Raw genomic sequence first — 12388 nt, forward strand, 5'->3', positions numbered from 1 at the left:
GTCAGTCCACAGGCCCCTCAGTGAGGACACCCCATTCGTCCTTCCGCCTCCCCTCCCCACCACCGCCCCAAGGGCCTTTCTTGCTATGACAGTATTTGTGGCACTGAAGAGGATAGAAGCTTGAGCCTCCTTTCTGACTTCCCCTTTAGGGGGCAGAGAGCTTTTTTTCTACGTAGCACATCTGCAGTCTCACCGCCATTAGAAAAAACTCATCCTGTTCACGGTTTATACTGAATTTGCAAACTACTGATATTATTTTTCAATAACCACTTGTATCTACCATCAACCATGAGAGGTGGGAAGAGGTACGCCGCTGTATCTCTGCAATAAAACTTTTGCCAGGTTCTACCTCCGCTGAGCAAAGGATACTTTTATACGTAGGCATAGATCTTCCTCCTTTACCGATCTGACTTGGTGCATCTTGAGACAACGTCTGATGGAATCCAAAGACAATTTGAAAACAGAGGTGGATGTAAACTCTTGGTTGTTTTTATTTGGTTCTCTTTTTTTAAATCTCCCTTTTTATATTGCTACTCTGTCTTGAATGTCTGTCAGTGTACGAAGGGTACGCACTGTTCTGATGATACTGCACTGCTCCATTCAGCCTTCCGTGATGAAAACAGTACCGAGTGTCCAGAAATGACTGTTCCAACCATTTTGATGTGTAACTTTAAAAATTGGGTCTCATGCAATAAAAATGTGTCGGCTGCATTTAGCGAGGTTTACCCTCGCAAGTAAAAAACGATCAACCATGAAGCATAACCAATTCTGTATTTAGTTTTTTGTTGTTGTGGTTTTTGTTTTGTTTTCTTTTTTTGTAAGATTCTTAAATAAATTAAACTGGCTAATACACTTTTTCCCACCCTGTGTGTTCTTTATCTGGGTGCCGAGCACCTCTTAAGTTTGTTTATTTTGAGAGGGAGAGAGTGGGGGTGGGGCAGAGACTCCCAAGTGGAGCCTGCTTGGGAGTCAGCCCCAAGCAGGTCAGCCCAGAGCCTGGCACGGGGCTCGATCCACGAACCGTGAGATCATGACCTGAGCCAAAATCAAGAGTCGGTCACTTAACCGACACCCACCCAGGCGCCCCAGAAGCCGGCACTCTTTGGGGTGAGAAGCGCGCACACCGCCGCACCCGCAGACGGTGCGGTAGGGCCTGGGCTGGGGTCCTCCGGCCTCCCGCGGCTCCTGAGGCCTCCCCTCTCCAGTGTCTTCCCTGAGCGATGCCACGGAACAGAAGGGTGGCCGCCAGCATCGGAGGACGTGGAGGCAGGCACGAGGCTCTTGTTTAAAATCATTCATTCCTGGCGTTGAGCCACCCAGTCCACGATCCGAGCTCTGCTTCTGAAAAAACTGAAAATGTTTGATGTAGAAAACTATCCGGAAATACGGAGTGCCTAGTGTATGCCGGTGGCTGTGGGGTGTTCTCTGTCTTCATTTCCCTGGTCTTCAGTCCCTCCCTTGTTCTCAGATGAAGTTACTTGGCTCGTGAGCTGTGAAAGGTGTTCAGTTTCCAATTTGGGGGGGTTGGTGCCTGTATTTAGTAAGAGTTTAAGAAGAAGCGTGTGTCTGGCATCGGGTCACATGCTGTCCCCACAGGTGATTCCTCGCGGGTACTTCCTCTACTGTCGAGACAGCAGACGAGCAAGCACGGGAGATTCCTGCGGTCCTGGCAGTTAGGAGAACAGCAGGAATGCTCACGTGTGCCCGAGCAGGGGAGGCCCGGGAGGTGAGTGACCGGAGAAGCTGGGACGGGTGGAGGCCGGTGCGCCGCAGTGTTGTGCTCCCGCTGAGCTCTGGAGCTCGTTGAGAAGGATTGGCCAGGAGGCCCAGTCTTGCGCTGGCCTTGGGAAGCCAGAGAACAGGACAGATGAGAGGACACCACGGAAAGATGAGCCACCTTCCCTGGGAGGCTGGAGTCCCTCCCTCTTTACAGATGAGACCAGCGCAGATCTGGGAGCCGGCGCGGGGTGGGCTCCCGTCCACCACCCAGGTGGCCTGGGCCAGGAGCCAGCACTGTTGTCCTGGAGAAAGGCAGCGGGAGGCAGGGTGGGAACGCGTGGATGGACTTTTTTTTTTTTTAATGTTTGGAATACAGCTTATTTGTGAGTCTTTGTGGGGTTTGAAATGCTTAAGAGAACCATCTCAATTTGTAGCTTGAAATCCTTGAGGGAATTGAATCAAGTTTGTAAATGGTGTTAATGTTTAGGGGGATTTAATCTGTCAAATATGTGAGATAATTGAGTATTAATGGAACGAGTGAAAGGGAGTGTTCTACATTTTAACTAAAATTTTATTAAAATACGTGTAAGTTGAGGGGGCACCTGGCCGGCTCAGTCAGTAGAGCATGTGACTCTTGATCTCAGGGTTGTAGGTCTGAGCCCCACATTGGGCATAGAGATTACTTAAAAAATAAAAATCTTTTGGGGCGCCTGGGTGGCGCAGTCGGTTAAGCATCCGACTTCAGCCAGGTCACGATCTCGCGGTCCGTGAGTCCGAGCCCCGCATCGGGCTCTGGGCTGATGGCTCGGAGCCTGGAGCCTGTTTCCGATTCTGTGTCTCCCTCTCTCTCTGCCCCTCCCCCGTTCATGCTCTGTCTCTCTCTGTCCCCCAAAAATAAATAAAAACGTTGAAAAAAAATTAAAAAAAAAATAAAAATCTTTTAAAAATACAAGATAAAATATTTGTAAGCTGAGCTTAAAGACTGAAACAGGACTTTAAAAAAATTTTTTTACATGTATTTATTTATTTATTTATTTGAGAAACACAGAGTGTGAGGGAGGGAGGGGCAGAGACTAGAGGGAGACAAAATCCAAAGTGTGCTCCAGGCTCTGAGCTGCTGGCACAGAGCCCCGCTCGGGGCTCGAACTCAGGAACCATGAGATCATGACCTGAGCCGAAGTCAAGCGCTTAACTGACTGAGCCACCCAGGCGCCCCTTAAAGGTATAACCTTAGTATTAACCTGAATAAGAAATTAAGAGACCTGACCTTCATTGGACGCCTCCACCATCCCCGAGTTTTTAGTTCCAGTTTGCTTGGACTTTGTTCCCCGTCGGTGTTTTCATGTCTGCTTTCAGCCTCACCGTGGGACCCTGGGCCTTCACGCTATTGACATTTGGGCCGGGCCATTCTTCGTGAGGTGCTGTCCCGTTTGTTGTCGTGGGAAGTGCAGCAGCATCCCTGGTCCTAACGCATGAGACGCCAGTGGTACGCGCTGCTGTCCTCCCGGTTGCGACAGCCCCAGGTGTCTCCAGACATGGCCAAATGTCCTCCGAGGGGCAGGATCTCCCCTTGGTCAAGAACTACTGCCCGAGGGGCACACGGGGGGCTCATTTGGTTAAGCATCCGACTCTTGACTTCGGCTCAGGTCGTGATCTCACGGTTTTATGAGTTCAAGCCCGGAGTTGAGCTCTACGCTGATGGCGTGGACCCTACTTGGGGTTCTCTCTCTCTGCCCCACCCCCTTCTCAAGATAAAGAAAACAAACTTTAAAAATAAAAGAACTATTCTAGGCAAATTAGTCATAAAGAGGCAAAAAGTTGGTGTCTACGATGGGTGTGTGTGTGTGTGTGTGTGTGCACGAGTTTGTGTTCTACAGAGGACAAGGCCCAAGAACAAGGGCCTTGAGATACGGAAAATACAAATGTTAACTGGCTGGGGGGTTGGAGCAAGTACAGTACCATTTCCATAAGTATGAATATTTAACAGCTAGTCATTTGAGAGCATGATGTAAAGAAGCCATCTGTGGAGGCCTTTATGGAGAGAAAAGAGGCTAAAAGAAATGTGCAAAATGCTTATTTTTAGAGTCCGATTCTCGGCACGTTGGCTTCGTCTCCCGAAAGCTACCCACGCCGGGCATCAAGTGCACTATTGGGTTAGGAGAGGCAAGTGCCTTGCGGTTGGTTCCAAATCACCAAACCCTCCTCATTTAAGAATTACCACAGAGTATCAGGCAAGGGTAGGAGGACTACGTGGCTGCTACATCAGTCTGGGAGACTTAACGTTTCGGGTTAGTCGTTCGCTTAAATAATACCACGGGACCGAAGTCGATCGGCAGGCGAGAACACACAGCGAAACCTGCTTCCACTCCTACCACTCGCCCCCGCAGCCCCTCGGGGGCTGTTCCACCCCTCAAGGTAGCCTGTCTCGCCTGTTTCTTCAGTATCCCTTCCTGGGGGAACTCTGGAGGGGACCTCTTTTAGCAACACAAACACCAAAATGCTCACCTTTGGTTCCAGGCGAGATAAGCTTTCACCAAAGATTGATGTGCGAGCCCTTAATTACTAGAGAAATCCAAACTTCCTACTATGGGTAACAGCGTGAACCCATAGTAGGAAGTTGAGTGTTTCGTGAAGGTGCCGCAGGTTAGAACAGGAAGACTCTCCAAAACATCCCCCATTTTCATCTCGAGCCTAAGATCAAGATAAATTACACATTTCTCTCAGTTCCTGCGTTAATCCTGGGTTTTTGTTTAACTTTGTGTTCCCACAGTTTATTTTTTGAGTGTGTTTCTTGTTCAGAGGTATCGATCTGAAACTAAGTTCATTCTGCCCTCGAAGGTTTACATGCCCTGTTTTTTGGTGTTCTACCCACAGGGAATCAAGCTTGAGAAACAAATTTTGTAGTCTAAAACAGGGATTGGCAAACTACAGTCCACGCACGGGTCAAAACCAGTGCATCACCTGTTTTCGAAAGACCCTGCAAGCTCAGAATAGTTTTTACATTCTTACATGGTTGAAAACAATAAAAAGATTGTTTTATAACACGCGAAAGTCACATGCCATCCAAATTTCAGTGTTGTAAATAAAGTTTTATTGGCACGCAGTCATGCCTTTCCTTCTATGTATTGTGTAAGGCTGCTTCAGTGCTACAATGGGAGAGACTGTATGTCCAAACTATACGGCAAATCCTAAAAGTTGGTTATCTGACCCCTCGCAGGAGAAGCTTGCTGGCTCCTGGCCTACAAACGGGAGTAATGGCAGAAACCGAACCGAAAATTAATACATTTGGGAATGGATCTCTGATCAAAACCTGACTTGATATAAAATCAAGTCTAGTTTTACCGTCCTGAGGGCATAACGCCACATTGGAGTCACTGATTGTGATAAGCTAACCATGATACTGCAACCCACAACTTGTCTGGCGGTCAAACTGCCTACCTAACTAGTTTCTTAGGTCACTGGTCTCCAAACTTTTTTGGTCATATATTCAAAAAGGTTTTTTTCCGGGGCGCCTGGGTGGCTCAGTCGGTTGAGCGTCTGACTTCGGCTCAGGTCATGATCTCGCAGTTCGTGAGTTCAAGCCCCACGTCGGGCTCTGGGCTGACGGCTCGGAGCCTGGAGCCTGCTTCGGATTCCGTGTCTCCCTCTCTCTGCCCTTTCCCTGCTCATGCTCTGTCTCTCTCTGTCTCTCAAAGATGAATAAACGTTAAAAAAATTTTTTTTAAGTTTTTTTTTCTGAGAATACCTTTACTACTGTTGATTAGGTTATTTGTAAGTTCTGTGTATGCTGCTGTGCTAATAGGTACACAGTAAAGCCCACTTAAATAGAATTTCTATATTCCCCCAGTCCTATGACTCCCCCTTCTTACCAGGTGCAGCCCACTTTGAGCAGATTGCTCCAGAATGTTGTCCAGTGATGGAAATGGCTCCAACGTGATGATGCAAAGGCCTTTCTGGGCTGATGCTTTAGAGATCATTAGAGAAAATGGTCTGTGCTGTGCATTGTCTCCCTGCTTTCTTAAGATGTTGGAGTTCCCAGAATTCTTAGAGCTCTGTCCCATCAAATCCCCAAACTTACAGTTGAAACTAAAGCCCAGGGAGGTTAAATAAGCTGAGGGCTAAGGAGAAGTATATGGATCCAGAGCATTATTTTTTTTTTTAATTTTTTTTTCAACGTTTATTTATTTTTGGGACAGAGAGAGACAGAGCACGAACGGGGGAGGGGCAGAGAGAGAGGGAGACACAGAATCGGAAACAGGCTCCAGGCTCTGAGCCATCAGCCCAGAGCCTGACGCGGGGCTCAAACTCATGGACCGCAAGATCGTGACCTGGCTGAAGTCGGACGCTTAACCGACTGCGCCACCCAGGCGCCCCCAGAGCATTATTTTAATAATGTTGTTCTGATTTACGTCAAGCTCTTTCACCAGGCTTCTGGTCTCCTTCATCTGCTCTGCTCCTGGCAAGCCAATCTGCGAAATGCCCATTAAACTAATGAGGAACCATTCTAGATCATTCTAAAACCACTCATTAAAAGGTTCTTTGAGTGTCACCACAGACACGTTTTGAATGGAGCCACTAGGTCTGTTTTCTTCTCCTTTGAGGGGTTTTAACTCAGAAACAGAAGGAAGAGAAGAAAAGGGGGGGAATCCAAGTCGTTTTTGAAGCCTGTTGTAGTGGGTTGAATGGTTGCCTCCTAAAAGATGTGTCCACCTGGAATGTGACCTTTTGGAGGGGAGGGGCAGATATCTCTGCAGGTGTAATTAAGGATCTCAAGATGAGGGGCGCCTGGGTGGCTTAGTCGGTTGAGTGGCCAGCTCTCGATTTCGGCCCAGGTCATCACGGTTTGTGGGTTTGAGCACCACATCAGGCTCTGGGTGCTGAAGCGCAGAGCCTGCTTGGGATTCTCTCTCTCTCTCTCTCTCTCTCTCTCTCTCTCTCTCTCTCTCAAAATAAACATTTAAAAAGTAATAAAAAAAGGATCTCGACATGAGATCATCCTAGATTCGGGTGGTCCCTAAATCCAATGACAAGTGTTCATATGAGGGGAGAAGACAAGGAGAGAGGAAGGCCGTGTGAAGACTGGCTTGGAATGATGTGGCCACAAGCCAAGGGACACCTGGAGCCACCAGCCGGTGGGAGAGCAGAAGATTCTTCCCTGGAGTCTTGGAGGGAACCCCTTGACTTCAGGCTTCTGGCCCCCAGAAGCGTGAGAGAACACACTTCCTTTGTTTTAAGCCAAGTTCCGGGTAATTTGTTATGGCAGCGCAAGGAGACGAAGGCATCGATTACGGGAAGTGAGCTGTGAGCAGGAAAAGAGAGGGGAACTGCAGACCTTCCTCCAGAGGAGAACTGATCTCCTTTCTAGGACCGTATGGAGGCCATTTATGAAATGTTGTATGTGCCTGACTAGAACACGCAAGGATGCAATTCTTTTCTTTCAGGAAGCTCAAGACTCGAGAAGGAGGCGGGCCAGATTAAACACAAGAGCAGACACCAGTAGAGGGCAGCCAGCCAGGGGAGACTTTACAGAGGTGGGAGAGTTGAGCCGGGCTTTGATAGACGAGCAGAAGTTTGCGCGCTGAAACATAGGGGCAAGTTTCATGAAGGCTTAGGTGTGAGGATGAACAAGAACCAGACTCATCACCCAGTCTGGCCTGAAGAAGAATAAGAAACAGTGGGAGGTGAGGGGTGAGGTAATGACTCCCATGTGGTGGGGGGAAGGGGGAGAGCTAAGTGTGGCTGCTGTGCCTAGAACAGGAAGTCTCATGACAGCGTGGGGCTTGTCTTCCTTTGGTGCCCCTAGAATAGCGTCTGGCACTTAGGAGACTCGCAAATATTTGTTGAATAAAGGGAAAAGAAATCCCACATGATCTTCTCAAGAGACGCAGAAAAACGCCCTTGACAAAATCCAACTCTCATGATAAAAACACTCAACAGACTAGTGATAGAAGAGAAATTCCTCCACCTGATAAAGGGCATCTATGAAAAGCCCACAGTGAACATCACACTTAGTGGCGAAACACTGAAATCTTTCCCCCTAAATCGGAAACAAGACAAGGATGTCTGTTCTCATCACCTATGCCCAAATTGTTCTTGAGATTCTAGTTAAGGCAATTAGGCAAGAAAGGGAAAAATGAAAGACATCCCACTTGGAAAGGAAGAAGTAAAACTCTTTACAGATGACATGATCTTATATACAGAAAATCCTAGAGAAACCATATAGACACAAGCAAGTCAGTTCAAAGAGTAAGTTCCAAAGAGTAAGTTCAGGGAAGTTGCAGGATACACGACAACACACAAAAATCAGTTGTATTTGTATACACTAGCAGTGAACAATCCAAAATCAAGAAGACAATTCCATTTTCAACAGCATCAAAAATAGTGAAATACTCAGGAATAATTTTAACCAAAGAATTACAAGACTTGAACACTGTGAACTATAAAACATTGCTGAAATCAAAGGGAAAAAACCTAAGTGTAAAGACTTCCTGCATTCGTGGGCTGGAAGACATATGTTGCGATTAAGATGGCAGTATGTCCTGGGGCGCCTGGGGGACTCAGTCGGGTCAGCGTCTGACTCTTGATTTTGGCTCAGGTCACATCTCAAGGTTCGTGGGTCGGGCTCCGTCCTGACTGCATGGAACCTGCTTGGGATCCTCTCTCTCTCTGTCCCTCTTCTGCTTGTGCTCACGCTCTCTCAAAATAAACAAACACTAAAAAAGAGGTAGCAATACTCCCGACTTTCATACACAGATTTAATACGAACCCTATTGGAATTCCAGTTGTTATTGATTGATTGATTGCAAAAATGGACAAGCCGATTCTAAAACTTGTATGGAATTACAAGGAACCCAGAATAGTCAAAACAAGCTTGAAAAAGAAAAAGTTGGAGTGCTCACCCTTCCTAAATTCAAAGCTGACTTCGCCCTACCCAAGGCCAGGGTGATCGAAGCAGTGCCATTTTGGTTTAAGGATAGAAATATAGGTGGATGTGGTGTCTGGGTGGCTCAATCGGTTGGGTTTCTGACTTCAGCTCGGGTCATGATCTTGAGGTCCATGAGTTCGAGCCCCGTGTCGGACTCTGTGCTGACAGCTCAGAGCCTGGAGCCTGCTTCTGATTCTGTGTCTGCCTCTCTCTCTGCCCCTCCCTTGCTCACACTCTGTCTCTCTCTCTCAAAAATAAACATAAATTTTAAAAAAATTTTTTGATTAAAAAAAAATATATATAGGTCAATGGAACAGAATTGAGAGTCCAGAAATAAACCCTCACATTTATCATCTATTGATTTTCAACAAGGCTGTCAAGACCATTCAATGGGGAAAAATAGTCTTTTCAATAAATGGTACTGGACCAACTAGATACACATACAAAGAATGAACTTGGACCCCCCTCACACCATACACGAAAAAATAATTTAAAGATGGGTTAAACACCTAAACGTAAGAACAAAACCTATAAAACTCGTTGAAGGAAGTGTAGGTGAAAATCTCCATGACCTTGGAATTGATAGGACACCAAAAGTACAAGCAAAGCAAAGGGGAAAAAAAATAGATAAATCAGACCTCAAATTAAGAATCTGTGTGTGTCCAAGGACAGTATCAAGATAATGAAAAAACAGGGGTGCCTGGGTGGCTCAGTCGGTTAAGCGTCCGACTTCGGCTCAGGTCATGATCTTGCGGTCTGTGAGTTCGAGCCCTGCGTCGGACTCTGTGCTGACCGCTCAGAGCCTGGAGCCTGTTTCAGGTTCTGTGTCTCCCTCTCTCTCTGACCCTCCCTGTTCATGCTCTGTCTCTCTCTGTCTCAAAAATAAATAAATGTTAAAAAAAAAAAAAAGATAATGAAAAAACAGGGACTCCTGGGTAGCTCGGTCAGTTCAGTGTCCAACTCTTGATTTTGGCTCAGGCCATGATCTGGAGGTTCATAGGTTCGAGCCCTGTGCTGTCAGTGCAGAGCCTGCTTTGGAATTCTCTCTCTCTTTCTCTCTCTCTCTCTCTCTGCCCCTCCCCCGCTCATGGGCGCACTCTCTGTCTCTCAAACTAAATAAATAAACTAAAAAAAAAAAAAAAGAAAGAAAGAAAATGAAAAGACAACCCACAGAATGGAAGAAACTATTTACAATTTGTATATCTGAGAAGAAACTGGTTTCCAGAATACATAAAAGAATTAAGTTTGAGCCCCACATTGGGTGTAGAGAGTACTTAAAAATAAAATCTTAAAAAAAAAAAAAGCATTAAAGGGGTGCCTGGGTGGCTCAGTTGGTTAAGCGTCCAACTTTGGCTCAGGTCATGACCTCACTGTTCGTGGGTTCGAGCCCCGCTTTGGGCTCTGTGCTGACAGCTCAGAGCCTGGAGCCTGCTTGGGATTTTGTGTCTCCCTCTCTCTCTGCCCCTCCTCTGCTCACGCTCTGTGTCTCTTCTCTCTCTCAAAAATAAATAAATGTTAAAAAAAAAAAACCATAAACAACGGGCAAAGGCTCAGAATAGACATTTTTCCAAAGAAGATATACAAATGGCTGGGGAGCACAGGAAAAGATGTTTGACATCACTATTTGTTAGGGAGAGATGTCAATCAGTCATGAGATACCAGTCTGTACTCACTAGGAAGCCTTAAAAAAAAAAAAAAAAGGGGGGGCGCCTGGGTGGCACAGTCGGTTAAGCGTCCGACTTCAGCCAGGTCACGATCTCGCGGTCCGTGAGTTCGAGCCCCGCGTCGGGCTCTGGGCTGATGGCTCGGAGCCTGGAGCCTGTTTCCGATTCTGTGTCTCCCTCTCTCTCTGCCCCTCCCCCGTTCATGCTCTGTCTCTCTCTGTCCTAAAAATAAATAAACGTTGAAAAAAAAATTAAAAAAAAAAAAGGCAGAAAATAAAAATGTTGGTGAAGACGTGGAGATACTGGGCCACTTAACACATCACTGGTGGGAGGGGGAAATAGCACAGACACTGTGGAAAGCAGTCCGATAGTGTCTCAAAAAATGAAACGGAGTTACCACATGGCCTAGGGATTCCATTCCTGGGTATAGATCCCAAAGGATTGGAAACGTGTTCACACAGACACACCCATGTTTACAGCCGCCCTATTCACAAGAGCCAGAAAGTGGAAAGAATCCAGATGTACCTCAACGGGTAAGGAGGTAAACAAAATGGAGTTTATCTATACAGTGGAATATTAGTCAGCCATAAACAGGAACAGAGTACTGGTATGTGTTACAACATGGATGAACCTTAAGAACACCATGCCAAGTGAAAGAAGCCAGGGACAAAAGGTCATGTATTGTATAATTCCATTTTTATTTATATATTTAGTTAGTTAATGTTTATTCATTTTGAGAGAGTGAGCAGGGGAGGGGCAGAAAGAGAGGGAGACAGAGAATCCCATGTAGGCTCCGCGTTGTCAGCGCACAGCCCGGGGGTGGGGCTCGGACTCTTACGGTGAGATCATGACCGGAGCTGAAATCAAGAGGCGGACACTCAACTGGCTGAGCCACCCAGGCGCCCCTCTATAATCCCATTGATATGAAGTGTCGAGCATACGTAACTTCGTAGAGACAGAATTTGGGTTACTGGTTGCCTAAAGCCAGGGGTAGTGAGAAATGAGGAGTGACAGCCATTGGGTGTCTTTTGGGGGTGACAAAAATGTCCTAGAATTAGGTACCGGTGATGGCTGCACAACTGTGAGTATACCCAAAACCAGTAAATTGTATATTTTAAAGGGGAAATTTTGTGCTAAGGAAATTATACGTCAATTAAAAACAAAAGGAGGGGCGCCTCGGCGGCTCAGTCAGTTAAGTGTCTGATTTTGGCTCAGGTCATGATCTCACAGCCTGTGGGTTCGAGCCCCGCCTCGGCCTCTGTGCTGACAGCTCAGAGCCTGGAGCCCGCTTCAGATTCTGTGTCTCCCTCTCTCTCTGCCCCTCCCTCGCTCACGATCTGTCTCGCTCTGACTTTCGAAAACAGATGAACGTTAACAAAAATTAACATCGAAAGAGAATAGCCCAGACCATTTGTCGGAGGGATGGGGCAGGTCGCTGAGAATCAGATTCTTGTGCCGAGGAAGACACAAACAGTGAATGGGTGGAGCCAGATTTAGTGCCCAGGTGTGTGTGCTTTGTGAGCTCTGTGCTTGCAGCTTCTAGCCCTGCGCTGTCCAATAGGAAACCCGCTAACTCTCGTGGGTATTGCACACTTGAACTGTGGCTAGTCCCGGGGCGCCTGGGTGGCTCAGTCACTTAAGCATCCGACTTCGGCTCAGGTCATAATCTTGTGGTTCACGGGTTCAAGCCCTGCGCCGGGCTCTGTCCTCACAGCGCAGAGCCTGGAGCTTGCTTCAGATTCTGTATCTCCCTTTCTCTCTGCCCCTCCCCTGCTCACGCTCTCTCTCTCTAAAATAAACATTAAAAAAATTTTTTTTAATAACAAAAAAAAAGAAATGTGGCTAGTTTGAATTAAGATGTCCTATGAGTGTACAATACACGCTAGGTTTTGAAGGCTGTAAGATGAAAAGAATATAAAGTACCTTAATTTATGTTCATGATATAATCAAATCATTCTGCTCAAGACATATGGGGTTAAGTGTTTATGATCAATTTTGCCAGTGTCTTTTACTTTCTAAACTGTGACCACTAAAAAATTGAAAATGATGTTTGTGGCTCGCATTTATATTTCTATTGAAC

Source organism: Lynx rufus, unplaced genomic scaffold (genome assembly GCF_022079265.1).
Source record: "Lynx rufus isolate CCGP_SWC_20201006 ecotype Redwood Valley unplaced genomic scaffold, mLynRuf1.p SCAF_24, whole genome shotgun sequence".
In the NCBI taxonomy this organism is placed as follows: domain Eukaryota; kingdom Metazoa; phylum Chordata; class Mammalia; order Carnivora; family Felidae; genus Lynx; species Lynx rufus.